This window comes from Cebidichthys violaceus, unplaced genomic scaffold, assembly GCF_023349555.1.
Source record: "Cebidichthys violaceus isolate CVI_PGR_0920_01 unplaced genomic scaffold, fCebVio1.0.p SCAF_3, whole genome shotgun sequence".
Taxonomy (NCBI): domain Eukaryota; kingdom Metazoa; phylum Chordata; class Actinopteri; order Perciformes; family Stichaeidae; genus Cebidichthys; species Cebidichthys violaceus.
In genome coordinates, this window is record NW_027176483.1 from 5,360,159 (window position 1) to 5,386,961 (window position 26,803).

Sequence of the window (26,803 nt, forward strand, 5' to 3'; positions counted from 1 at the left end):
GCTGCTGTTAGTCACTTCCAGTTCCTATACTTGGTCTGTGTGTGTGTGTTTGTGTGTGTGGGAGTGACCGCCTCTGTGTATCTGCTGGAACTCCAGAGAAGGAAAAAGGGCAGTCTCGTCTGTTCTTCTTTCGCCGTAATTAATCACCAGAGGATCACATGGTTGTTTCAGCCCAAGATTAATTTTCATAAAAATAAAATAAATCTCCTTCAGCACAACTTATTTGCTGCGAGTCACACATGAAAGCACAGCTAAACGTGGCCTCAGCACTGCTGCCGGTGGTGCCAAACTCGCACTCTGCCTACAGCACTGCTTACTGTGCATCTGTCTGGATGGATTCTCAGAGGTGGTACAAGCCAGCCGCTCTCCCTGCAGCTGAGCCAAAGCTGGGGAAAAAAAAAATGAGGGTCAGGAACTGAAGGACTCCTTCCTGACCTGCTAATATAAGAAACAGACACTGGTGGAATTTCAAAGCTACTGTGAACCAGAAAACATGTCCGACTGAGTAAAGAGCATATGCAGGGACTTGAAATATTTACGCTTCATCACTCACCAGCAGCAATTACACATGTACATATTTATCAGCATGTTTACATGCACTACACTCTACACCCAGAGTCATTAAGAGCTGGCCATCATGTTTTACAGCCTGTTTTGTACCTAGCAGTAGTATACAGATATACAGTCCTCCTAAATGTACGGCATTTATGCAGACATAAACTCTAGGCATATATCTCCTAAAATCTGTATGTGCAGCACATAATCAATCTATTTATTATTTTTTGGCCATAAATCAGTTTATTTTTCAGACATGGGGGAAAAATACACATTGCAAGTGCCCAAAGACTACAGGGGCGTCTTCTGCTTAACTGTTAAATATCCAAAGTTGTGAAGAAACTAAGAAATGCTACAAATAGCGTGAAATATTAAATCCATAATGGAAATTGTTTTCAATTAATCTTAAATAATTCAGTAATTAATCATCAAATCTTTAGTGTCTTCACACTAAATCACAATGGATTTCCAGATTTACCTCACTGATGATATACATCTTGTTACTATCTTTCTTAAAATAGCAGTGCATATTTCCTTTTTTGTTTTTGCTTACCTCAGATATGTTTGTCCTGATTATGTACAGTATGACTATACTGTGAGGTTCTTGGTTGGATTACAATCTGTCTTGTTGTAGCCTATTCTGAATTGAATTAGTTTGGATTTAGAGCATAGTTAAAAGTAGGAAATTCAATGAAAGCAATTTATTTTCCAGCCCTAAACACATTCTCATAAACACCAGCCCTCCACACACACACACACACACACACACACACACACACACACACACACACACACACACACACACACACACACACACACACTACCTTTCCCAGCAGTCGGTGAAGGGAGACCCCCCTGCGGTGCCAGTGTACAGCCATGCCTGACTCCACACTTATTATCATGATTGCCCGCAAAAGGTGGCGGGACGCTGAGTCCATTCACGCTGCCAGGCGGCTTCATAAAGTGAATGCCGATGGTTCCCAGTCCCTCATCAGTGGCAGCGAGCAGCGGAGCGCCTCGGGACTTCTGCTCTCTGAAGTGACAATAGTTTTCCTGCCGATATCGGGAGAAAAGAGAGCAGGGAAGGGGAGAAGAACAAGATGGCTGCCAAGCATAAGGAATCTGTTGAATGCCTCATAGGGAGGTCATCCAGGAAGTAATGAGGTGAAACGCTGCAGTAGAGCAGTAGCTGTCAATCAGTTTGGACATTGTTGCGTTATAATGAGTGCCCATTGTGAGTAGTAAGCACCTACTTAACTACAGTAGGCAGCATTGTTGACTGTACGTCACCTCTCTCTCTCTCTCTCTCTCTCTCTCTCTCGCTCTCTCTCTCTCTCTCTCTCTCTCTCTCTCTCTCTCTCTCTCTCGCTCTCTCTCTCTCTCTCTTTTCCAGTAATCTCCTTCATCCCCCCCCCCCCATTCAGAACAAGGCATGTAATGCTACCCATGGACCATTTCCCGAGCATAATCCAACATCTGTCTTGCACACATCTCTTGCTTTGGCATTACAACCTTCACTCCCTCCACCTTCTCTCCATCTTCCACCCCCCTCTGGTAGCCGTCACAGCTGCTGAACGATTTCCTCTCACTGGGAGGCTCCTCCGAGTCACCGTGGCAGTGTCAAACGAGGCTCCTATTTAAGCTCATTAAATGTTTCCAAGAGAATAGGAAATCAATGGTGCATACCGGTGCGCGAGAACTTTTCTCTTAATTTAATTTCCCCTCCCCCTATCTGTTTGCACATCTCTCTCTCTCTCTCCTGTTTGTTTTTTTCTCCCGTCATTCTCGCTTGTTCTATTCAACCTGTCGTTCTCCTTTAAGTGGTGGAGGTGGGGCGATGTGGGGCAACGGTTGCCTTCAGAAACCATTTCGGACTCGTATTTGTGACGGGCACCATGGTGTGAGGCTGCCCAGACTTTTCAGTTTTGTTTAGCCCTCACCACATGGAGGACAATCGACTTGAAAGTTTTGCCCACACTGACCTCAGCCCCGCAGTTTCAGCTTTTGTTTCAAGCGATGCTGTTAAGGGAACAGGTTTCGACTGGAACAGAATGTTGCTTTGAAAACATGTAGGGGAGCGAAGCATGGGGATGCTTTGGATTGAGATGGACCCCAGCTTACTCCCACCTCATGCTTCCTTCCTGTTTTGACTTCAACCTAACATCTCCTTTTTTGTCCATCTCTGTCTTTTGCTCATCAGAAGTTCTTCTTAGATCATGGTGTGTGTGTGTGTGTGCATGTCTGGCAGGGCTTTGTGCTGTGTGAATCTATGCCTGGGGGCTGGGCCCACACCTTCTCTGGAGCTCCTGTAATTGCTCTTTTGGGGCCTTGTCTCTGGCTCTGAGCCCGTCTCCATCATTCTCACTCTGTCATTCTCCCTCGCTCTTTGGCCTCCTCCCTTCTTTTCTTTTTTTTTTTGCCCTCACTCCGACCCCCTTCCCTCTCTTCTCTCCCTGCATGGCTCATTATGGCTGATCCCCACCTGCCCAATCTGGGAATTCTCTTTCCACACACTCGCATACACACAGAGCCACTCAGCAGTTTTCAGAGCTGCCTGTCGCTCGGGTAGTTTGTGTGCTATCTGCTATAAAACAGCTTTGCTAATACTGTTTGGCCGAGAAATGGAAACAATAGCGCTGTCACATTTTTTTTTTTTTCTTCTTCCCTCCAAGTGGTGCAAACAGACAGTTTCTCATCTCTGTCGTGGCTGTTTGGGCACCATTTTTCATAAAGCCCTGGCCCTTCAAGCCCCGGCTCCTGCTGTTGTATACACTAGCCTCAGGCTCCTATCCACAGGCCTGGTCTTTTCCATTTCCATTCCAGCCCTCCTTCCAGCCTCTCACCCAGCTGCCTCGCCATGCCTGTTCCCAGGCTAGGGGCCTTACTTTGAAGGATAATGGATTGGACCAGTTGCAGCTGCTCAGTAGCAGGGCACTATCATAGGAGTTATCTAAGGGCCTGAGTGGCCTGTGATGAATGGCTGGGAGCTGTGTGTCTCCACCGATCAATAAGCCACTAGCACACAGATGAGCTAGATGCCCCCTCGCTCTCCGTTCTCCCCGTCCACACATACATCTCCCTCTCATAATCTCCCACTATGTTTGTGAACTTTTCCCTCCAATTCACGGCCTGAATTGGGCCATTGATCTTTTATCCTCGACTTGTTTTAAATAAAGGGCCAGTATCTCCTCTCCACCCGAGCATGCAAGGTTTCTGACAGCACTTATTGCTGCACCGCCGGCAAAGCGCGCAAACATTACTTAAGCCTGATCGAAGGCCCGTAATCGGAGAGAAGGGAGAATGAGGGGAAAGAGAGTATGAAGCTGCTACTACCCCCCACCCTGGTTTCCATCAGAAGGTTGATGCAAGCAGCGCTCCCAGGTGGATATTCACACTTGTAATGCGCACACACACACACACACAGACACACACACACACACACACACACACTTGCATACACCAAACAGTCTTTCTGTCAGGGCTCATTGAGCGTAACCTGTCCCAAAGCACCCAAACAGCCCCACCCAATCTGAATTGAAATAGGATGCTGTCAGTTTACCCTCTCCTTTGTCTCATTGTTGTGCACACGTGTACGTGAGGTCTCTCCAGACCACCAAAGCGTGTATGTTGGTATTTCTACTGCAGAACAACAGGTGTGTCATAGCTACCGTATGTGTTGGTTTTTGATCTTCTTTTTTTTTTTTTTTGCTCTACCGGCAAGGGATTTGTAATGAAAAGAGAGGAGTGGAAATCTCTCTCCCTGTCTCTCTCTCCCTGTCTCTCTCTCCGGGGACTTTCAGTCGTCTGTATCTTCGCCGCTTCTTCCTCATCTCTCGCCTCTCCTCCCACTTCTCTAACCCGCTAGCTCTGATCTTCCCTCTGATCTGCCGTTGTCTCTGTCACAAAGAGCAGATTTTTCAGCCTGGTAATTGCATGTCTGATGGCCACCACACCTGTTGCTGTCAGTGCAGCGGTGTGGGAGAGAAGGGGGTCGCTACGCCCTCTGACCTTCATGGTTCTAACCCCCTCACCACCACCACCACCAGGGAGGTGGTGGGGGGGGGGGGGGGGGGGTGTAATACAGCGTGCGTGTACATGTGTGTTATTGGGTGTTCTCACAGTTGATTGTGTTTACCTGTAACCTTGAGCTTTACCTTTAGTGTGTGTGTGTGTGTGTGTGTGTGTGTGTGTGTGTGTGTGTGTGTGTGTGTGTGTGTGTCTTCTCAAACCTGGCCAGTGCTGATGCTTTTCACTCTCTCTCTCTCTCTCTCTCTCTCTCTCTCTCTCTCTCTCTCTCTCTCTCTCTCTCTCTCTCTCTCTCTCTCTCTCTCTCTCTCTCTCTCTCTCTCTCTCTCTCTCCCTCCCTCCCTAATCCTCTCCTCCCCCTCTCCCCTTATCCAGAGCCCGGGCCCTTAATGAAGCTGGGGGTCAGCAGCAGTGTGCGGCTAATTGGCCAAGTTTGCCCGGGGCTCCGGCTGCCTGTGATTGAAGTGTCCAGCGAGGGCCCACTGTGCAGCCGCCGCTGCACCCTGCTCTGTTCCACTCCAACAGCCAAGACGCTCACTGCACCCCTGTCTGCGACTCCCTAGTGAGTAACACCCGAGGTCATTCTATTTTCCATTACACTCCCAATACTTTGTCCAGTTTTTTTTTCTACTTGTATTATCTTCACGCAACGAAGAGTCCTCAAGCTCTGACTTATCTCTGAATCACTTGTCCCACATGTCATAAGTGTTTCCTCTTAGAAACATTTCTCTTTTGTGCCTCATTTTTCAAAACTTCTATCTGTCTCTTCTTTCCAAAACTGTATTTTTCTTTTCTCTTTTGCTAGACTAGACCACATTGGCTCTTAGCATTTTCTCACTTCCCTAGGCTTCTACCTCCCTCACACTCTTTCTCATCACTTGCCACTGTAGGATCCGGGCAATTACTACGGTCCCCCATTGGCCAACTGCCAGGAAAAAAACCCCTCAACAACTTCCAGCCCCTATTTCTCTCACGATGGGCCCAACAGTCCCAGCCCTGGCCAAGCTGTATCACACTGCTCTGAGTTAACAGGAGGAGTTGGAGGCAATGGAGGGTTGGGGGGTGCCTCTAATTAATCGAGCCTCTACTTTCTACTCGTTAGGGCGGTTCTGGCTCCCATTGTTTGTCTGTCAGTACGAGAGTAGAGGTAGCAGGGCCATAGTGAGCTCTGGGGAAGGGACTGAGCAGATAAGGTGTAGATAGCAGAGGGAAGGGAGTGGGGCAATAGCTAACTGTCCCACCGGGGAGATACACAAGCAAGGGTCAGCCTCCAAGTACCACAGTACACCAATGAAAACACTTTTTTTTTTTTTTTTGTGATTGCGCTCATAGAAGTGGAACATTGCTGGCCAGTAAATGGTCAACACTGTGTTTGTGTGTCAGGAGACAATTGTCCAATTATAAGTCAAGTCCTGGCCTACAGTTTAGGGTAAGTTACATTCTGTCAAAACTTTATTTGCACACCAGTAGGTTTCTGTGCTTGTTTATTAAGGGCTGCAAGTAATTAAATTTGCTCGGATGCTCATTAAATGAAGATCCCCTGCAATTAACTGCTGATATAATTGTTTTATATAGACCGTTGTAAAAGCTTCTTCTGTTCATACTTCACTGAAGAGTCTGAAAACGACCATGTTTAACCATGATTCACTCAGTCAATGAGGTGAATGAAAAGGTGAGGAATATTAACATGTAATTGCACAAGACATATATACTGTGTTTGGGTTTATTCACTGTTCATCATTTCCTCCTAAACGGTTTCTGCGGTGTACTTTAAAACCCAAAGCTGCCACAAAGCCTCAGGACTTGCTGGTTTTCTTAGTGTGCCTCACTCGTCCATCTGTGAAGGGTTTAGCTTGACGGACGACTTCTTTTCTCACTCATCTTCTCCATAATCAGCCGCTTGCTTGGGTCATAACTCTTGTGCTCCACTTTCCATCACATTTCCTCCAGTGTGCCTGCCAGCCTGCCCGCTGGTGTTAAAGAAACGCAAAATATGGCTCATTTGAAATGTAGGCTACCCCAGGTGGTTGTCCTAGCTGTGCTGAATTAATAGAAGTTGGGTGGAGACTCAAGCTACACTTATGACTCCAAACACAGCACATTAAAAATTCACTCGTCCTATTTTTAGAGTTTTGTTCACTGTTTTTATCCCTTTGTTGTTCCCACGCTTCATCTCACATCCCAGAAGATGGTGTAAATGTCATGGTAATGACATGCTTTTTGGTATCCTTGAGGATTAGGAGGTGTCAGTCATTTCTCCCATGAGGCTTTGCCTCGGCACAACCCCTGTGCGAAGAGGTTCTCGGGGACGAATGAATTTGAATGCACAAGAGCAAACAAATCTCTTGTTTTTGTTGTCCTTTTTATCTGCCGTGTTACTTTTAGATACTTTGAACATTAATCAATGCAGTCAACTCTGCAGTTCCACATTCTTATTCGTGTTGGAGATGCTCATTTAGTTTACCTTTTTTAAATGTGTTTCTTTGAAGGAAATAGCAAAGAATTGGTAAACAAGACCATTTAATGGATAGTTATACCTTTTTGACAGATAATATTTCAAAGAGGAAGCCCATACCAAATATTGTTTTTGAAAAGAGTATTACTGACTGCGATACTATACCTTTTTGAAGTTGGTTCAGGTTAATCAAGTGAGGAGAAGAAAGCTGTCCAACATCAAAAGTCCTTTCTATGATATTTCAAATTAGTCAGAAATTAACTTTGCATCTCCAGAGATAAGAGTGAATAATTAATTGGTCAAAGTGAATCAAAGTGATGATCCTTTCTTCAATGTTTGTGATCTTTGGAAACTGAAATTGTCACAATGATTTGTCGAATGACAATGTGTCATGTAATCTAAAGCTCATTGCTATGATAATGTTGAAAAACGTCTAGGTCACGTGATACATTTAATTTCTCGTTAACCGTGGAGTAATTTCTGTTCTCTCTGTGGTGATAAATGTATAATTAAATTCCAGGCGTTATAAATTTTTCATCACTAAAGCGAGGTATTGCAGTACTCTAAACTACAAATGCTGCTAGCCCCCTCCAGACGTGCCTGCCAGATGATAAACCTAAATCACCGCAGGCCAACACAGACATGGGGCCCTCATCACCTGCCTACGTTTATCAAATGCCATGTCCTTGCGGTACCAAAATAATATAAAACACCTTGTTCCTGACTCATCACCCCACCTCCTCCAAGCTCCCCCATCTCCAACGTGGAAGTGCAGCCCTCCAGTTTTCCATCGCCCCCTGTGAATATCCAAGCTGTCGAGGCTGACTGGGCTGAACGTTTTCTTGCCAGGGCACAGTTGGAACAGATCCGGCCTCCGGGCCACATATACTGCTCCACTCCAGCCCCTGCAAACAAAGCCTGCCCTGCGCAACTGTCATCTAAATGCTAAGCGCTTTGGATCGTTACGGTAGATTCCTTTTGTACATACTTAATCATTTTTTGAGACGGCTTGTCCTTTAAAGCCTTACATGCTTTGCAGCTTGCTGAGCATGAGCTGCAGTTTGAGGTTTTGGGATTCATTGAATTTGCACTGAATTATCAATAAAGAAATAGTCTTTTGTTAATCAACAAGGTGTATGATTGCAGGAATGTGTATAGACGAAGCAGGTGCTTTTTGTGTGGTTCCCCTATTTGAGGATTATGGGCTGTTTTTTAACTCGGAGGCATAGTTTTTTGGAGCAACAAAGTATTTCAATGGTTATCTTTCAGATGATGGTATAAGACCTGTCTGCCAAGTTAATCGCCCATCTGCACCCTTGGGGGCTGAGAAATGTGGCCGTCAGGCTTTACGGGAACATAAGCTAAACAGTCCGGCCCACTTTAAGGGGAGGCACGTAGAGAGACAGACTCCAGACGAGCCTCTCAAACTGTTTCATATCAAATCCGCAGACATACAAATCTCCACAATGATCTGCCAAGTTCCTGCAGAATTCACTGGAGCAGGGATAGCAGAATTTCACACCCCCGCCCGAGCCCCCTCTCTACTCCTCGCAGCCATCACTGGACGACGCTTGGCAGCAGAGGGTGATGAGAAACATCTGCGAAAGTCGGTGCGCGTGTGCGAATGGTTGAATACACTCGCCAGATAAAAAAAAAAGTGTTTTTATGTTGTTGTTTTTTTATTTTTGGAGGCATCTTTTACATGTCAGCAGACAAGTCAATTATTCTAACATAGATCTCACAGTGGAATGAATGCAATATGAGTATAGATGCAACATGCAAACTCCAGGGCTTATTTATTATTACTTTTTTTTTTTTTAAATAATCGATTCTGCAGCTCTGTTGGCAGATAAACGAGCAGGAGCAAGTGGGAAAAGAAGAGATGATAATGCACTTCCTTTGTAGCTAAATTACTTCCTGTGGCTGGCAAAGAGGAAGTAGAGGCAGATCCCTATTGCCGTCATTTTCCTATTTTTACTCCTTTGTCTTGACAATAACAATGTTGTGTTTGCATGCTGACTATTATATTGTCAGGAAAAACACTAAGAAACAATGATTCAGCAGGTCCTCCGGATGCTCCTGTGCAGCTGCCAGAGATGTGACTGCTCAGAGTCACTGAAGTCTCTTTTATTTGGGTGTGCTGAGCATTATAAATAATGAAATGGAGCCAGTAATTGGTGGTTCTTGGTAATTAGGACCAAGCTGTCAGCTAGCAAAGTTGCAGCCTGATGGCGGTGCAGCAAGGGCAGTAATTACTATTATCTATGGGGGTTGTTGACACAACAATAATCCCATTCTTAACCGGGATAGGGGAGCTTATGTTTGCTGTCCCTATTTTTAAGAGGTTCATCCACAATAATGCAGCTGACATAAATCCTTAAGTATTTGAGTTAATGTCCGTCCAGCTAACACAAACGTAAACGTAGAGGGAGACCCCGTGGCCTTTCATTTTCTGCTTGGTGACGAAGCTTGTCCATATTTTTCCACAAGTTAAACAGTTGGACTTTTCCCCTGCAAGCGGTGTGACGCCCGACCATAAACAGCATTATCAACTATCTCAGCAGGTTTTCTAATTCCCCTGTAATCCTGTCATTTCATTCATGGATACCGCCTGGGTTACTCTGGGCCCGGAGCATATCTGCCCGCCTGTCTCTGCTCCTCTGTGTGAGAGATTGGATTTCCCAACTCCCCTCCTGCTCCGCCTTGCCACACACACACACACACACACACACACACACACACACACACACACACACACACACACACACATATATGTTCATGCTCAAGTGTTTGCTCATCTCTTGTCAGATCCCCATAGTGTAAATGGGCTGGTCAGACCTGATGATGTATAGGGTAGAGGACAATGGCACTGTATACCGTGTAGGGGATGATTCCTAGTTGCAGATATTTACTCGCCTTCGCTGAAGTGAAATTCTGCTCTTCTGGCTCAAGACTTACCAGGGCAGCATTTGCCCCATGAGATGAAGCAAGCTAATGGCCTCAAAAGCAGAGTACCCAGGTGACATTTCCTCCTCCTGAAATCCATGCAAAGTAATGAACCTGCCGGAGACTCGCATGACTTTATGCAAGAAAGTGTGATTATAGGGTGATTTGAAGGGGGCAGCTTGGGGACGTGAGGGTGAGTAAAAGGTAGTCGAGTTGCTGTTTTCACCCGTACTGTAGCACACAACACGCAAATTGCATCTGCTGTGAATTAAACATGTGGCACCTCGTTGCTTGAGGCGTGATGGACATTTAAACATATTGCAAGGCAGAGAAAATGGCTTTTTCAATAGGTTATTTATAGTGAAGACATTGTATTCATTTGATTATAATAAAACATCCATTAGACTCTGAGTGAACGGCATGGGGAGGTGAGGCCGGCAGAGTGCAGCTCAATGTAATAACAATTGTGCGTCTGCTCTAAATGAGCCAAGGAAAAGAGCGGGTTCCTGCAGATATTAGTTTTCTTTGTAGGGGTGCTCGGATCTGGCGATATGCTTCGATAGGAGTAATAAAGAAATATATCTGTTTTTATTGTGCCTTGGCGACAGAGTTATGTTTAGAGCTAGTATAAAGAGCTGGAACATGGCGTAAAATGATATTATGGCCCATTAGGTGGGGGCCCGAGCTAAGCGTCGCTAGCGGTAACCGAGGACTGGGGGTAATGGGGCCGCGGCGTATTGTCTGTGATCTGCTCTTTCACTTCTCACTGATTGAATCGTCTACAACACTGGCACTCCATCTCCAGGGGAACCGGAGGAGACGAGGTGATTTTGGCTGAAGACATCATTCAGTCAAACCTGGGAGATAAGAGAATGGGGTGGGGGAATTGGAAGGAAAGCATTCTGTGAAATGTAAAGGAAAGGTGACGTTCAGGAATAATTGCTTGATTGTTGTGTGGAACGAACAGATACCATGGCATGTGTATAGGTTTATTTTTTGATTTAGACATAATCTTGTTCTTTATTGCTGCACATAGGGTCTCTCGCAGCAAAACAATAAACTTGTTCTATTTCAGTTGGATTTCCGACTGTGAACGGAGGAACATATATCTGTGCTGCTGGTCTCCTCACGTGGTTTAGCTCTGCTTATGCTGCACTACGGCCTTAACCAATGCTCTCGAGTCACGCGGCAATATATCTCTGTCTCTCTGGTCTGGATCTCTACAGAGCTGGCCTTATACTGCTGGGGCTTTCCCCAGTGGATATCAGTGGAAGGGGTTAGGATCATATTAAGGTGCTAGCTGGCAGAACCTTTAACGTGCCCTTCCCTTAGGACCCACTCCAGTTCGACATACAGTGAGGATATAAAGGGCCTGCAATGGTTGAGGAGCAATAAATTAGCATACCTAGGTCGAAGCTCGTCTACTCCCAGAACTCGCCTGTAAACTCAGCTTCACCTCTCGTCCCTGTCAAAGCTACACCCTTCCAGTGTTGAATAGGCGAGACATTGTGTTGAGCGGCATAGTTTATCTGCTCTCCTGCGCAGCCGGCATGGGGGCTCGGGAAGTAATCTGAACCACGCAGGCAAAGAATTCCAGGCATCCTGAATGGAACCAGATGTGTGTTTTTGTTCACTCTTGTCTCATGCGTGCTCGCGGTGACTTGCACACAGGACACGGAGACATATAAGAGCATGCTTCTTGGCGCGCACACACACACAAGACTAGAATAGCAAAAGTATTGCAGCGCAGTCTGGCTTTCATAACAGAAGCAGATGATATGATAAGAAACAGGATCAGCCAGAAATGGCCACTGCAGGCTTGTTTATGTCAGTGCGACCCCCCCCTTCATAGATTAGCACTCAGATTGTGATGTTTGTACATGTCTGGCTGTATTGACCTAGAGATGAGCAACACACATATCTCCATCAGCATTTCCTAAACAGTTTCCCTCATTTGAACTGCCTGATTTTTATTTAATTTTTTCCCTGCATACTTGTCTTTTTTAGTTTTTGTGATAATGATCTTTCAGAAGTGAAAATAGTTAACTGGAACCTCAGAGGAAGGGTGGTTCAAAATGAACAAGAAAAGGACTGTGTTGTATTCTATTTTCTGAAATTTACAAAGAAGAAACTGGACATGACATTCCAAACAATTATTCTGCAATGCATCGAGGGAACACTGAGGCCATTATTCAAGGGAGGGACGGATACCTGACTCCGGTATGATTTATAGCCAGAGAAAAAGTAATAGTTAGACATTGCCCCAAAGGCAGAGGAGTGGCTTTTTTTTCAGGAAATCTCCTCAATGGATCAATTGATAGAATGAATTGAGATGTCAAACAAGTAGTGTCCTTTTTCAAGATGGATGTTTTGACTGGTCATAGCAGAACAAAGTACAGTTGTAACAAACAATATTGAGGATAGCTCTGCTCTATTCAAGTATCCCAGTGAGCCACCAAGCACAAAACCAGATAACTAGAACACCTAAATTAAATGTGATTATTAATGTTATTGATCAACATGTCTGTCAACAAAAGTTCTACAGGTATTTGTCTGATGTCTGATTGCCCTCTGACAGCTCTTTGTCCTATGTTGTGTTGTTTTTTTTTGGTCACATGTTTGCTGCTGTAAAATTGGAAGTCTTTGTAAAAATCAAAGTGTCAAGAAATGGTGAACGTCACCAGCTGGTTTCTGGCATTACACCCACATTGCGTAAGTGTTGACCCCGAGGCCGTGGTTAAAGCACTTAGATGCTTCCGCCAGCAACACACAAAAGCTTTTCAAATCTATTCCACGTCCAAAGACGTGTTTCTCCTTCTTCTTCTTGGCTCCGCTGTACCATCAAAGGAAGTGGTGTTCATCGGCCAGCGTTATTGCTGGCAGGAATGTGTGACTAAGTGTGTGCGTGCTTGTTGCCTGAACATGTAGGCCCCGTATCTGCCATCACCACAGGAAATGACCAGCCGTTTTCTTTGAAGTCCCAGCAGAGTTTTTCATTATTCCCACTATCTCCAGAGACACAAGGCGACAGACCCGCCCCCCCCCCCCCCTTACATTGCTGATGCTCTGCACTCAACCTCCGCTGCTCCCCACTCAGAGCCTTGCCACCAAATGCTTGTTAGAATGCAGAACAAGCGCCTATTAGCATAGAGTATGGGAGTGCTGGTCGCCACAGGGCACGAACCCCACCACTACCCCCTCACTTCTACACAGCACACTTGCCTGAAAAGGCTGAGAGGGCACGTGTAATTGCTTTTTCTTCTCCCCGTGCAGAAACTCAAACGCAACATACGAGAAATTCTAAGATTCCCCAACCCTGGCCCATCCTTCCGCTTCTTCCCTTTTCTCAGTTATTCCCACTTGCCTCAGCGCTCACCTCCACCCCATTTCAAACCTCTACTTCCTCTCTTTACGCTCCTAGCATGTCAAAATGTGTGGCGTGCGGAGATGAAATTAATTGGATCACTGTGTGGAAGTGTTGAGCCCCCCATGGCGCACCGCTGTGTGAGGTACGATTGGCACGCGTTCACCAGAACTTGCTGCAAGACCAAGAGTCGCTCCGCTGCCGGTTTGTGCCAATCTGGAGCAGCCTACATACATGGAATCAAATATTTTCGCACACTACTCGCTCCCCCCCCCCCCCTTACACACACACACACACTAACAAACAGCAACTGTCTTTTCTCCAGTGGCTCATACAATATATATGTACAACTTTCAGAGCAGGGAGGCAGATGCCTTGTTTATCTGCCAGTAGGGCGCATGCCAAGGCAGTGTGCCTGGGTTGGGTGTGGTTGAAATCTGGGTTAGGAAATCCCTCGTCGAGGTTATTACACGCAGTATTGCTAATGAAGCTTTTGCTCCAGTAATGGCATTACCAAATGGAAATGCTAACCCTCATGTTCAAATTGAGCATCACAATTTACATTGACAAAATCCTGTCCACTCGCAGTGGGACAAACTGGATCATGTGTATGTTAATGTAGGCTTTTATGAGGTACAAAAGCAGAGGCTCTAGTCTACGATTAGAAATGCTAAGCATGTGTTACTCCGTCCTAAAGCCGGTACAGTTTTTGTGACATGTGACAATACAATACTGAGTGTCTGTGCCGATACCATAGTTTGATAAATATAAACAGTTTTTTGTTGTTGTTTTTTTCTCAACCAGGGCCCTTTACCAAATGAACCAAACTTCTCAATGCGTCAGTGTTTTTAACACAAGCACCTATAAGAGGTGCAAGAGGCACTTTGTCTCTCTGGCCTCATTTTCACTTTCATCTCCCTGCGTTTAACATCTATTAAGGGCATCAGTGTTTCCTTATTGAGATGAGCAAATATCTGATCATAGAATACATGAAAATTAAAAAAAAAAAAATGTCTAACCAAGCATTCAATACCATGGTCACACTTCGGTCAGAACTCAAAATGCACCGCGAGTCGATACACCGCCCTACTTTGCCCGGCTCTTCCATTATCTGTGTGGAGTCTGTCTTGTGTTGTTATAAATGCTTTCTCTGTCCAAAGGTTGCTATTTGTTCCCCCCTTGCTGTCTGATCAGTGCTGTGTGGCTGTGGCTTTTTGACTTCTCTCTTTGGCCTTCTCCCTCCGCCCTGCTGGCTGGCTTTGTCTGATTTATGGCAGTCTGGAGCTAATGGTACAGAACCAGGATTTGTGTCTGTGGTGTTGTGACTGGACCGGTGCCGGCTCATTGGCCTCTTCACTTCTCTCTCTGTCTCTCTCGCTCTCCTTCAGAGTGAGATGGCCAGTGAGCGACTCGGCTGCTGATCAGCATCCCTGCGCTGCGACTCATTCGTCTTCACATACCCCCCCCCCTTTCTCTCTTGTATTCTTTCCGCCAGAGGAACCAGGCTGCAGGCTGGCGGGGGAGCCGACTCACCTTCAGACAAGGCCACCACCACCAGACCTTGCCTCACCTTTCATCCCTTTTCTTTCCTCACACTCCCCTGGCCCTTCCTCACACACACACTCACTCCCACACACACATTTTCCCGTCGCTCTCTGTCCCTCTGTGTCGGCACCGAAGAGACCGGGGCCAGGCTGCGAGGCAGGCAGGGGGCCTTGTATGTGGAACTGTGTTAATTAGCACAGGAATCTGGAGACGAAAGCCACGTTATCTACCGCCACAACACCCCCCCCCCCCTCTCCTCCAAACCCCGTCATCTCGCTCCTGCTCCCTGTCTCCATGTCTCTGGAGGTTGCTTCCATCATGCCGCTTGCGTCGCCAGGTTTGTGAAGGATGTCGCTGCCAGCTGTCTTTTTCATGGACGGCTGCCAACCTCTCCCCATATCTTCCGTCCGTTGTCATTTCCTCGTTTATTCCCTTTTCTCTCTCTCTCTCTCTTTTCTCACCTCCCGCCGCTCATCTGTTAATGAACTCGGTGTCTCAAGCCCATTTGTGTTTTCCAGCCTTGTCTCAGGGAGAGTATGTTTCTTTTTAGGCGAGGACAGGGTGTTATGTAGCCCTCGTTGGCACATTGGCGCAGTGGTACCAAGGTCGGGCAGGGAGGGTAGCGCCCAGGTCGGCAGACAGTCTGTGGCCGCCACACCATGCCAGCATTGCAATCTGTGTGCAGTGTGTTAAGTGCAAAACAGACACTCCATTTCCTTTTTGGTCTGGCAGCGTTTTGCCTTCTTCGGCAGCGCCGATAAAGGTCAGAAAAGCATGGGCAGACAAAGAGAGCTTTATATCCCATCCAAACAATAAGAATCCTAATCGATCGGCACATTCTGTGCCACCTTCCTCTCTTTCCACCCGGCCCTGCAACATATTTTCTGCATGGTAGCAATCCTGCCGCGGCGCTTTCGCCCCTTATTGAGTTCTTTGCTCTGTGGGTGAATTGTTGCAAAGTCCAATTGTGAGTTTCAGATAGAAAGAGATAGTGAAAGACAGAAGCAGAGCACAAGGCAGAGTCGACTATTGTAGATATGTCTGAGCCATTTAATGTAGTTGAAAGGATGGCTGACGTAGCCCACGCAGGCTGCATGCCCCATTTTCTGTTTCAAGAAACTTAGAACTTGTGTCTATCAGTGTGGTTTCTTGTCCATCTGAGTGGGAATTGTGTGTCTCTGTGTTTTAGTTGCTGAGTTGCTCTGTCTCCCCTGGTGTGCGAGTGCTGTTAAGCTCTCCTGCACTTTATTTGACCCTGGCCTCCTATGAGGTGTCATAACAAGCCAGGTGTAAAACAGATGTATGCCAAATAAAGACATGAAATCACACACACACACACACACACACACACACACACACACACACACACACACACACACACACACACACACACACACACACACACAGTGAGTCAGTCAACCCTTTTGTTCACACAGTATAACTTTTGCTCCCGGGAATTCTGGCTTCATAAATTGAGCTCACTTGGCCTTTGATTTTATCAATTAATCTGCACTGGCGGTGCTTGATGAAGGACACACAGGGCAAGGCTAATTGTGCCTTTAAACCAGTTGCATGCAAAACATTTCCATGTCATTAGTCCCTCTGCTGCAAATCGGAAAGGAGCTGTTCTGCTCCTCTTTCTCCAAAACTTCTATGCGTCTTTGTTTATCTGTTTTTCTGTTGTCTCAATTTGTCCTTCAACACCCCAAAAAGCCTCCCAATAGTATTTCGTCCATGGTTATATAGGCTTTTGAGATCTGGAGTTTAAAATATCCTCATTGATGAGCTACTGTGATACCCTTGCTTCCACCATCAGGGGAATTAAGGCCTCTTTTGTACAGTGTAGCTCCTCGGTGCCATACAGAGCTGTTATGGTTGCCTTCTCTCAGAGAAATAGAGGAATGGGGACAGAGAGGTGGGAGGCAGCTTCTCTCTGATCTTCTGCCTCTCTCAGAACCATCTGTCTGGTGCTGGCCCGACATTCTGCGCCGCTTAGTATTAGCACTTACAAATATATACATTTCTCACATCTAGCTTTTGAGAGGAGTCGTACCACTTGCTGAGTTATGCGCGCCAGGAGATGGGAAGCGAGAGCAGATTGGGAGCCGGGCAGAGTTGTGGGATCGATGGCTGCCAACGCTTCATTGATGGGAGGGGTGGAATGGTGGGAGGGAGGGAGGGAGGGAGGGAGGGACGGGGTGCACGCGATTGGTTGGATAATGGAAGGAGTGCTGCGGATTGGCTGTGTGATCATAGTTTGTAATTTATCCCAGACTGGCTAATGGGATATGTTTGTTTCCAGCAGCTTGATATCACAGCAAGCAACATTAACTCTGAAGCCTGGTGTACGGGCACATCTATCATTCCTATTCGTACACCGATAGAACATGCATTAGCAACAGGTTTTACCCGGCAACATTGTAAAATCACTAAGTTGCGGGACGAAAAGCCTGTGATATCCACGCTGAACACGTAAAAGCACGCATTAAACTTTTATTCATGCCGTGTTTGCCAATTCATTTCTGCTGTTAAAGATGGTGTTGCTCTGTTAGTCACAGATGGATGTTTAAGAAGTTTGGGGGGCAAAAGCAAAATGATATTCACAGATGCTAATAAGCTACATACAGCGTAGCACTCCTCCTGTCAGTTGTCAGTGCTAGGTAAGCTTTTGAGTCGTACAGCAGGATGATTTGGTGTTAAGTCTGTCTGCGCCTCTTTTTTTTTTTTTTTTGGAGATATCTTGGGGTGAGCAGCTTTTATCCAAGGCTTCCATTTCTCTTTAGAGGCTGGTGACTGACTCTCCCGCCCCTCCTCCTCGGTTCCTCGCTGCTGTGAAATGGAATTGCTTTCTCGTTCGTTAAAGATTTTCTTGTCGTTGCCTCGTACTACTCCAGGAGTGAGATCACTTGAAATGGCTGAAAGTTCTCAAAAACCACTGGAGTATACTGGTGTGGCAGCAGCGGTGTGTGGGGGTGGATTGGTGAGCCAACATAAATAAAGAAAATTGCCTTTTTTTTTTTCTTTGTTTTTCCAAATTAAATCTTTTTGGGGGACTTTTTTTTCTTCTTTTTGACAACACACAAATTAATTCCGGCAAGTTGTCGCTTTACATTAAAGCATGAAGTGGCCTGCTGGTGTAAGGCAAAGTAATCCCTCTCCTGGTTGCCATGGAAGCAGATGGGTTGTAGCTGTGTTGGGTCTGCCAAAAACCACTGCCCACCTATATCCTATAGGCTTTTCTGGGGGTTAGTGGTTCAGACAATTCAGTCTTCTCTGTGACAACATTTTGGCCATTTTGGAATTGCACTGGCGTTTTTAAAACACTGTTCCCATGTGTGGCTTACGCCGATCCTTTCATGTGATCGCTCCCTCACACTTTAAGACTCAAACGGCAGAGAATAATCTTCATGTGCTCCGAATAATCCCACTCTTCTCGTATTGTGTTTCTCTAAACACTTGTTTGCAGCAAATAAGCCTTATGAACTTTTCTCACAAGAACCCTCCCCCCCACCTTCCTCCTCCTCCTCCTCCTCCTCCTCCTCCTCCATTCCTTCCATTTGCTGCTCCACTTGCTCTTTCAGTCAAACTCTCATCATCAGTTCCATCTGCCCCCAAAACAACACAACTGCTCCATGCGTCTCCCGCCCATGCCCCACAGCGTTGGCGTACCAGTGCAGCGTTACTCGGGGTGTGTGCAGCGCCAATCTTAATCACATTGGGTGAGCACACCTGTGAAAACAGATGTCCACCGGGGCTGGCATGCTGTTCCTCTTTAGGGTGGAGCATCTGCGGATGGCTTTCCGCCGCTCCTCCTCCTCCTCCTCCTCCTCCTCCTCCTCCTCCTCCTCCTCCTCATCCCCCACCTCTGCACAGAGTTTCTCAGGTCCCCAGCAGGCATGCTTGGCCCCGACACCCAGACAGGAAGGGCACACAGCGGCATCAGGCGAGGTAGAGGAAGCACCGGTCCCCAGGCTTTACCCCCCTGCTGTGTTTACTTTAATATTAGTCCTGCTCACAGATGATAATGACGAAGTACGATCAAAGACACTGAGCTCTTCTTGCTCCCGAATGGGCAGACATGTTGACATGTTATGAAGTACAAGATCAATTCAAAAGGAATTTGATGCTGCTATCACCCAAGATCAATTTTTTAGTCCTTTTTATTAGAGAATTTGATAAACACCAGGTGTTGACCTTTAAAATTAACCTCTCAGATTGCGAATAGATCTCAGTCATAAGAATGGGCTTACACTGTTATTTGCCGTATAGAGAGGCATTAGTGCAGGCATGATAATTCCTCTATACAATTAAGTGCTTTATGATGGCATTAGCCAACACAATGTTGTGTTTTGTATAATTACGTCCTTATCTGATAGAAGCCATCTTTTAAAGCCAGTGCCACATAGCTGTGCTTTTGTCTAGAGGCGTTTGGTATAATGTACGGCATTAAATTGGTTCGCCAGATAACTACCGATGTTAATGAGTTAACCAGACAGAATGATCTGTATTAGTGAATTTTAAAAAGGCAATAAACGCTTCGTAGAAAGGGATTATGTGATTTCTATCCAGCTGTGCTTTCCCATTCGCCATTCTTCCACCTCTGCCATTTCATCCTAAAACCTCCTGGCTGCCCAGTTTTATAAAGGTACCCAAGTGCCCCACCTACGGAGACACAGAGGTGGCCCAAAGCAGGCAGAGTCTCGCCTGTTCTTGACCCCCAATGCACACATGAGCTGATGCTTTTCAGGGTTGGTTCACCCAAATTACAAAAAAAAAAAAGTACTTTCTCACTTACATTTTCTAGCCATGCAGATAGTTTCTATTTTAGTGTGTTAAGGGTTTTCTGAGATATCTGCTGCCATCCAAGCACAGTTTAGTTGAAGTGGATTTTGTGTGGCGTTCACAGCAGTGAAGAAATTACATTTAAAAAATGTTTTTTACGGCAGTGTCTCTTTCCAGAAACAGAGTCTCCATTATGATGGATAATTCATCCCATTGGAACTACTTTCTACTAAAGAAGTAGTCCCTGTAGGCCAATTTGGATGGGATTTATATCTCCAAGTGGCCGTGGCGTGGTGATTTCATTTTTTACCTAATTGCCAGTGAATTTAATCTGGACTGGAGCGCATATGTCTGTGATTTTCACCTCTGGCCCAGTCATAATCACAGCCCTAATTATCTACTGTTCTTTGGCAAACTCGCTGGTCCTGTCTGGAGAAACACTTTGCATTTTAAAAGTGAAATTCTAAACATTGAGCAACTAAAGAACTAGAAAATGATTTCTTTACATGACAAATCACTCATTAACATCAGGCAACGCATACTATGAAGGGAAAACTTAAGAAAAACTTTATAAGACAGTTTGCAACTGTATGTGTTAATAACTAAATTACAACTAAACAATGACTGGTGAGAAATTATAATAGAGAAAATAATACTAAGCTCGTAGGTGAGCTCGTTCCTGCAGCTTATTGTCTCTCACAAAACCTGCTCCTGCAGTTAGTCAGTAGGTCAAACGCCCTCCGAAACTGCGACAAGGTAAAAGGAGAGGTATTTAATAACCCACGTCTCACTGTCGTATTAAAACTTGTATTAATGCACCACAAATTAAATTCCTTTTACCTCCATTCTATTACGTTGGAGACAGAAATCAGAGCTAAAATTGAAGCTATCTACATGTCTGGCATCACCAGAGCGAAGGGAGCAAATGTTTTTTAAGGATTTGTTTGAACCGACCCTTTAATCATTTTTACATTAAGACAAGTGGCAGACCCAGACCCATCCATCCCTGCTCCATCCCCGTCTGCTGCTCCAGCCTCTTGTCCATCCAGCATCGATCCAGGCTCTTATCTCCACTCTGATCCCTGTGTTATTTCGGGAGCATAGGGATTGCTTAATGATCTATTGACCTGATCTACCGATCTGTACAGTCGACCACAATGGACCATCTACTGAAGAGGAGCCTGCAGGGCACACACACTCCCACTGTACACGCGCCCTACAACCAGTCTTGGTGCTCTTTGGTTCCCTGTGTAACCCCGGAGAGATTAGGCCTTAATGTGCTCCAAGCATCTGGCTGTGAAGTGGTCTATGTATTTCCGCTATCTAACGGCGCTGTTCCTAAGATGACTGCTGATGACTCGGCTCAGCTTAATCCTCTCACTGTGTTTTCATTTAACATAATGTCTGTGTGCATATGAGCTACAGACAATGATTTGTTTAGCTACTTATGACTGCTTGTAGCGATATTGCCTCATTTGAACTGTGACTTTTATGCTCCCCGCAACAGGCTTACTCCATGATTGAATTGAAAACAAGGCACCAGAGTTGAACTTGAAATGGAGATTTGTGGTTTTATCCATCTTGGTTTCCCCTATGTTCGACATTTCTTTAACATAAAGAAAGTCGATCGAAGGCAGCCTATTCATAGACAGCCTGATGCAGGTAAAGTCTTAACTTATGTGAAGACACCACTTAAACACCACCGACACATTTGATTGGATCTTGCTCTGTTTCTGGTGTGCACTGTGGCACCTTGGGCTGCGCGACTGCAGTTGTTGCAACACGTTGAGCTCGTCATGGGTGAGACCCTCGGGGAATTGCAAGACACTAATACATGAATCCGATGTGTTTGATGCATTTGTAGTTGTTTTCTGGTGCTTTTGTGACCGTCTGTCATGCTCGCAGCACAGCTTTGAGATGGCAAAGCTGGATGGTCAGTCTGCCTGCCTGTCCATGACAGCTTCTGGTCAGATTTCCATTAAGTTTGGTATGGATTTTCACAGCCCCAAGAGAATGATGTACAATCATATTTGCTAACTTTTCATCACCTGCCACAATCTTGTAAAAATGTCTCCCTTAATTAAACAACACTTAAAGTATTTCAAAAAGCTGGATTTGCTTTAAATTTTACAGCGGATTGGATTTTTTTTAAACATTTTTTAGTTTCATATTGTTAACAAGTCTTTAAACTGATGGTGATGCTCAGTGAAAGGTTACCAGAAGCATTTCAACTTTTCCGAGCATTGTTTAATCACCTCTTGTTTCCTCTTTGTTCGCCAGCTTTGCTGCTAGGTGTATGCGTACCACAGTGTGATGTGGTGCAAAATAAATAATGAAAGTTGTCCAGTCAAGGCAATCTCCAACACTCCTACTGTTCTGCTAAATTGTGTTCATGAATTATTGATTAGGGCTGGTCAATATGGAGAACATCACATTTTTAACCAAATACCTCAATATCGATATTGTGACGATATTTTAAGGTTGACCAGTGGTGCTTTCACAAAAATATTTACACAATGAGATTTTTGATAATCATCAGTAATGTGGATATAATGTCTAATTGTAAAAGTAAAAATAATAGAACGGCCTTGTAAGGTTTAGAAAATGACATCACTTTACTGTAATGCAGCCTTTAAAACCAGGAAAAGACGACAACGCATATGTCAAGTCAAGCTGCTCTTTCAGGATGAGCCAGTGGAGTAACGGTGTATTAAAGTGAGGTCACTTGTTCTCTCACGTGGGAAATATCTATTAAAGTGGAGTACCAAATGTGTTGACGAACGACGTAGCTCATGAATTGTATTTTTGTTGTTCGGTGCACTTCTTTCCTTTCCTGGTGAGTAATTAACACTGCCACCGTGGTTTGGTTGCAGGGCTTTATCTCATCATGTTTATTAATATGACCCGGACTTGTCACTCATCACATCCATTAACAGTTAAGTGAAGGTATTTACACCTTTTGCATAGGGCCATGTTAATTATGGCTGAAATTAAACTTCAGGTCTTCCTGCTGTAATTTGTGAACAGTATGAAGCGGTATAACGGATATTATGAGATGTTTCGATATTACAAATATGCCAACATCCTGCAGTTATTAACTCTAGTTAAACCCCAATATATTGTATACACCATCACTCATGCAGCTTTGACATTAGCGGTACACGTCCTGCAGTGCAGACACACGGTGGCATTTGTCCGGTCGCAGAGATTCCATGATGTGATTGCAAATGGTGGCACACACACACACACACACACACACACACACACACACCACTGCATGTGACGTTATGAAATTAATGTGGCTGCGATCGATATCAGACAACTTTCAAGCAGCTCAATTTTACACTTGCTGCAGGGAACAGATGGTACTCACTGATAATCTTGCTGGAGGTGGGTCCATGGCAGAGAAGAAGATACAGCGAGGGGAGACCAGATCCTCCAGAGCACAGGAGGAAGGAGAAAAGAGGTTAAGGAGCAATGCGATACTTATTCACGTAGCCTGCATGGGTGAATGATTCCCTAATCAGATTTACGTAATGAATAGTTAATTGCACATCAACTCCGACTGCCTACATATACAACACATGACCCGCACCGAGCTCCAGATTCATTTATACACAAACTGCTGCAGCGCAGTTGTCGTGTACAATGATCTCTGTACTCCTGTGCGGTTATCATTAACATCAACGCTTTATGTAGCTGGAGGGCAAACATTTGTGTTCACACTGTGTTTTGAAGGAAAAACATTCTAGTGGCGCTCAAATATTGAAATACACCCACAGGCTCGCTAATGCCTCAGCCGCTGAGTGCGTCGCATTGTGTTTCTGCTGTCTGAGGCTGACAGGATACCTGTTGAAGAATATTCAGGGTGCAGAAACCTGTCTGGTCGGTAATTGATAGGCCCTGGCATTGCATTGATAGGACCGGGAATCTATGCGAAAATAGGCCTCTATCTACTCCTCGTAAATCTCTCAGTCATGTCAGGTTGAATCTCCTCAAACTGCATGTCCCGGGGGAATGGGTGAATGAGACAAGCGCCCCAGTGTTGAAAAGCATGTTATTGGAGCCCATTCCTGCTCTGGGATTCCTTTTGGGCCCCTGTGATTACAGTGCCTCAGCCAGGCAGTGTGTGCAGGCCTCTTACCGAGTGTGTGCGTCAGAAAATGTGCTCCACCAACTTTTGCTGTGCGTGTGAGTGCGTGCGTGCTGTTACTCGAAACGACTCGCTTAGAGCTGAAAGCAAGACTGAGTGAGGGATCAGAATTCTTAAAACAAGTCTGGGCACATCTGGTTGCAATTGGCAGGAGAAAAAAGGGTCCTTGTGTTCTGGGAACTGGCAGCAAAAGCCTGACCCAACCCAGCAGAACCAAGCCCAGTACAGTACAGAACCAGCCAACACTGGGGGGAAAAAAAATACCAACAGCAGGACTGCTCCCCTTCACCCTCCCTACTTATTCTGACTCTTAGCCAATTCTCATAATCCCACAGCAAAGCCCCTGGCAGCGATTTTTTTTTTCTTTCCCTCCTTATATAAACATTGTTTAGACTTCTCCCATTCCTTCCATTTCAATATAAGAAAGTAAGGGCTGCCATGAGCCAGGTAGACCCAGAGCTCTATTGCGTTTGGCCACAACTCTTGTGTCTGGGATAATGATGCCCCGGGGGGCGAGTGTGTGCCTGAATGTCTGTTTGCTCATCTTGCCACCTTAGTGGAAGTGGGAGGAGGGAAAATTGCTCTGGGCAGGCGGTATATTGAAAGGCATTTCATGGCGGGTGCTAAAGTGGGTTATTCTTCCATCTGTTTGATTTTCAAGTTAAAGGTTTGGGAGGGCTGGACGCAGTTTGCATGTGAAGGATGGCACACCACAGATTGAGTGCGACAGAAGAGACCCCTCCTCCACCCCCCCCTTTTCAGCCAAGCGTAACTGAGAACAGTGGCAATTAAAAAAGTGATGCCAGCGTTTACAGCCCCGAGCCATTGTTTTGCCCTGCCTAGTCTCATTGCGCTCATTATTATGGACCGGCGTTTTTACCTGCGACGCGTCAATGCAGTGCTGGTTTCGGAGATAGCCTGGCCGGCTTCTCCCTGGTGGCTGCAGCTGAAAACAAGCCCTGTCACCTCAGTGGATCCAGCTCTAATTCAAATGGAGCGTGTGCGTTTAGCCTTCTGAACCTCAAGCCCTTTGCTTGGACACAGAGGCAGTTAAACTCCAGCTCCAGCTACAGAGAGAATATCATGGCTTCTGTTGTTGTGCCTTTAGTGCTGCAGGGACTATTGGCCGTCCTTATTAAGCAAGCTGACTGGTGACTGGGCAACAAGCCTGGGTGTGTGGGTATTCTCCATGTACGAGAGACACACTCACACACGCACAAGAAACTGAGCTGTGTGTGTGTGTGTGTGTTTGTGTGTGTGTGTGTGTGTGTGTGTGTGTGTGTGTGTGTGTGTGTGTGTGTGTGTGTGTGTGTGTGTGTGTGTGTGTGTGTGTGTGTGTGTGTGTGTGGAGGAAGGCAGGCAGGACGCCTGAGGCTGAGCACTGAAGCCAGAGCACTACTGGTGTTTCCACACATGCCACAGATCCAGTGACCCTCACCAGCATAATGACTGCAGGGTTAATTCCCCAGGAGTGGCCCAGCGCTCAGAGAGAAGAGATGAGAAGGAGCGTGGCGGGGAGGGCAACACAGAAGGCCACGACTATACAATGTGCTGCAGCTCTTATTCTTCCATGTAACACAGACTGATCTGTTCCTACCCCATCCTTTCTGATGGGATTTTGCAAGCTGCCAATAATCCACTGGCATTGTGAGACGTGTCTCTCTCCCCCTCCCTCTTGCTGTCTCTCTGTTTCTCATTCTCATGGATTTCTAAAGCTAAAAATAATTTCACCACAAATGGCTAAAAAGCTGAGAGGGAGGAGGGTTTGTTTTTCTATCCCTAAATCATGGCTGAAATGTGTGAGAGAGGGTTTTACTGGCACAGAGCAAGAAGTGGAATTACACAGTGACAATCTCCTACTCCATCTCTGAGGCACTGTAAGACGAGGCAGAAATGCCCATTTCCCCGGCGCATTAAGTGATTTGCAGGGCGGCATTTGGGTAGGATCTTTCATGGGGAGCACATGAGAAATCATCCCTTGCATGACATTTTCTTTGTATAGATGAAGGGAGATGTTAGAACTCTAAGTTGCCGTTTTCCTCTAGACGGTGTCTGGGAAATTGTTCTCATAAATAATGTTTTCAAATGAAACGGTGTACACAGGAATGGCCCTGAATAATACCTCCAAGGGCTGTTCTCCCTGCTTGTATCTTTTAGAGTATTTACTTTCCATTGCCGCAAATCAGTAGTGCTACACAGCGGTGCAAACCCCGTCCATTAGTATTCAAAGTGCACTGTAATGAGATGGGGGGAAAAAAAGTAGACATGGAAGCCAATGTGAAAATTCTCTGTTGGATTTGAACCTTTTTGATTTTCAGCAAGTCTCTCCAAATCCCAATTCCTGCCTGCTGCGGTTTGTGTTTTTGTGTGTGTGTGTGTTTGTGTTGTAAATTGATGAGAAGGCTGCCAGTTCGATCTGCAGGGAAAGAGAGAGCATGCGTGTTGAGAGCGATGGCCGCTCCGCGCTCCCTGTTGTTACATAATGATGAGATATTGAGTGTGTGACCTGGTACCACTTTATCTTGCCCTGCACAGATTGCATTCCATAATGTAATGAGACAGATATTCTTTAATGGAAATCCCGGACAGGGTCATGATTGCCGTGATAAAACTTAAGGTCACACTTCACATTATCCAAGGCGGACTCAAATATGCGTAATAAGCAGAGTTGTTATTGCTATGGCGAACGTACTGTAATCATATGCCTCATCATATTATTTCTTTCCTTATTAATAAACCAGCTGAGGATTGTTGGTGCTGACAGTTGTGGTACATTGACAAAGACCCCGTCACTAGGTAACGACTAATAAATCAGTGCGTTGTGGATGCATGTTGGACAGAGAGGCACGGATCAGCGCAAACATGTACGATATGCAGAAAGTGGCTGCTTTGAAATGAGACTTAATTTCTTTAAATTGGTCGTACAAATGAGGTGAGAACAATTCCTGGCGCTGTCTGGGCGTTAGCTGTTGAAGTG

At 45.6% G+C, this 26,803-nt stretch overlaps 1 protein-coding gene across 3 annotated transcripts in view; it reads left to right on the forward strand.

Annotated features, from left to right (window-relative positions):
- plxnb2b (plexin b2b) overlaps positions 1-26,803 on the forward strand; it is a 110,492-nt gene that overhangs the window by 18,732 nt on the left and 64,957 nt on the right. Inside the window, exon 2 of one of the 3 annotated variants that reach the window (XM_068722404.1) lies at positions 4,957-5,159. The exons of 1 other annotated variant lie outside the window; for it this stretch is intronic. The gene's annotated coding sequence lies outside the window, so the exon portion shown is untranslated. The remainder of the gene's footprint in view (positions 1-4,956; positions 5,160-26,803) is intronic. One more of the 3 variants, XM_068722403.1, reaches the window with a different exon arrangement.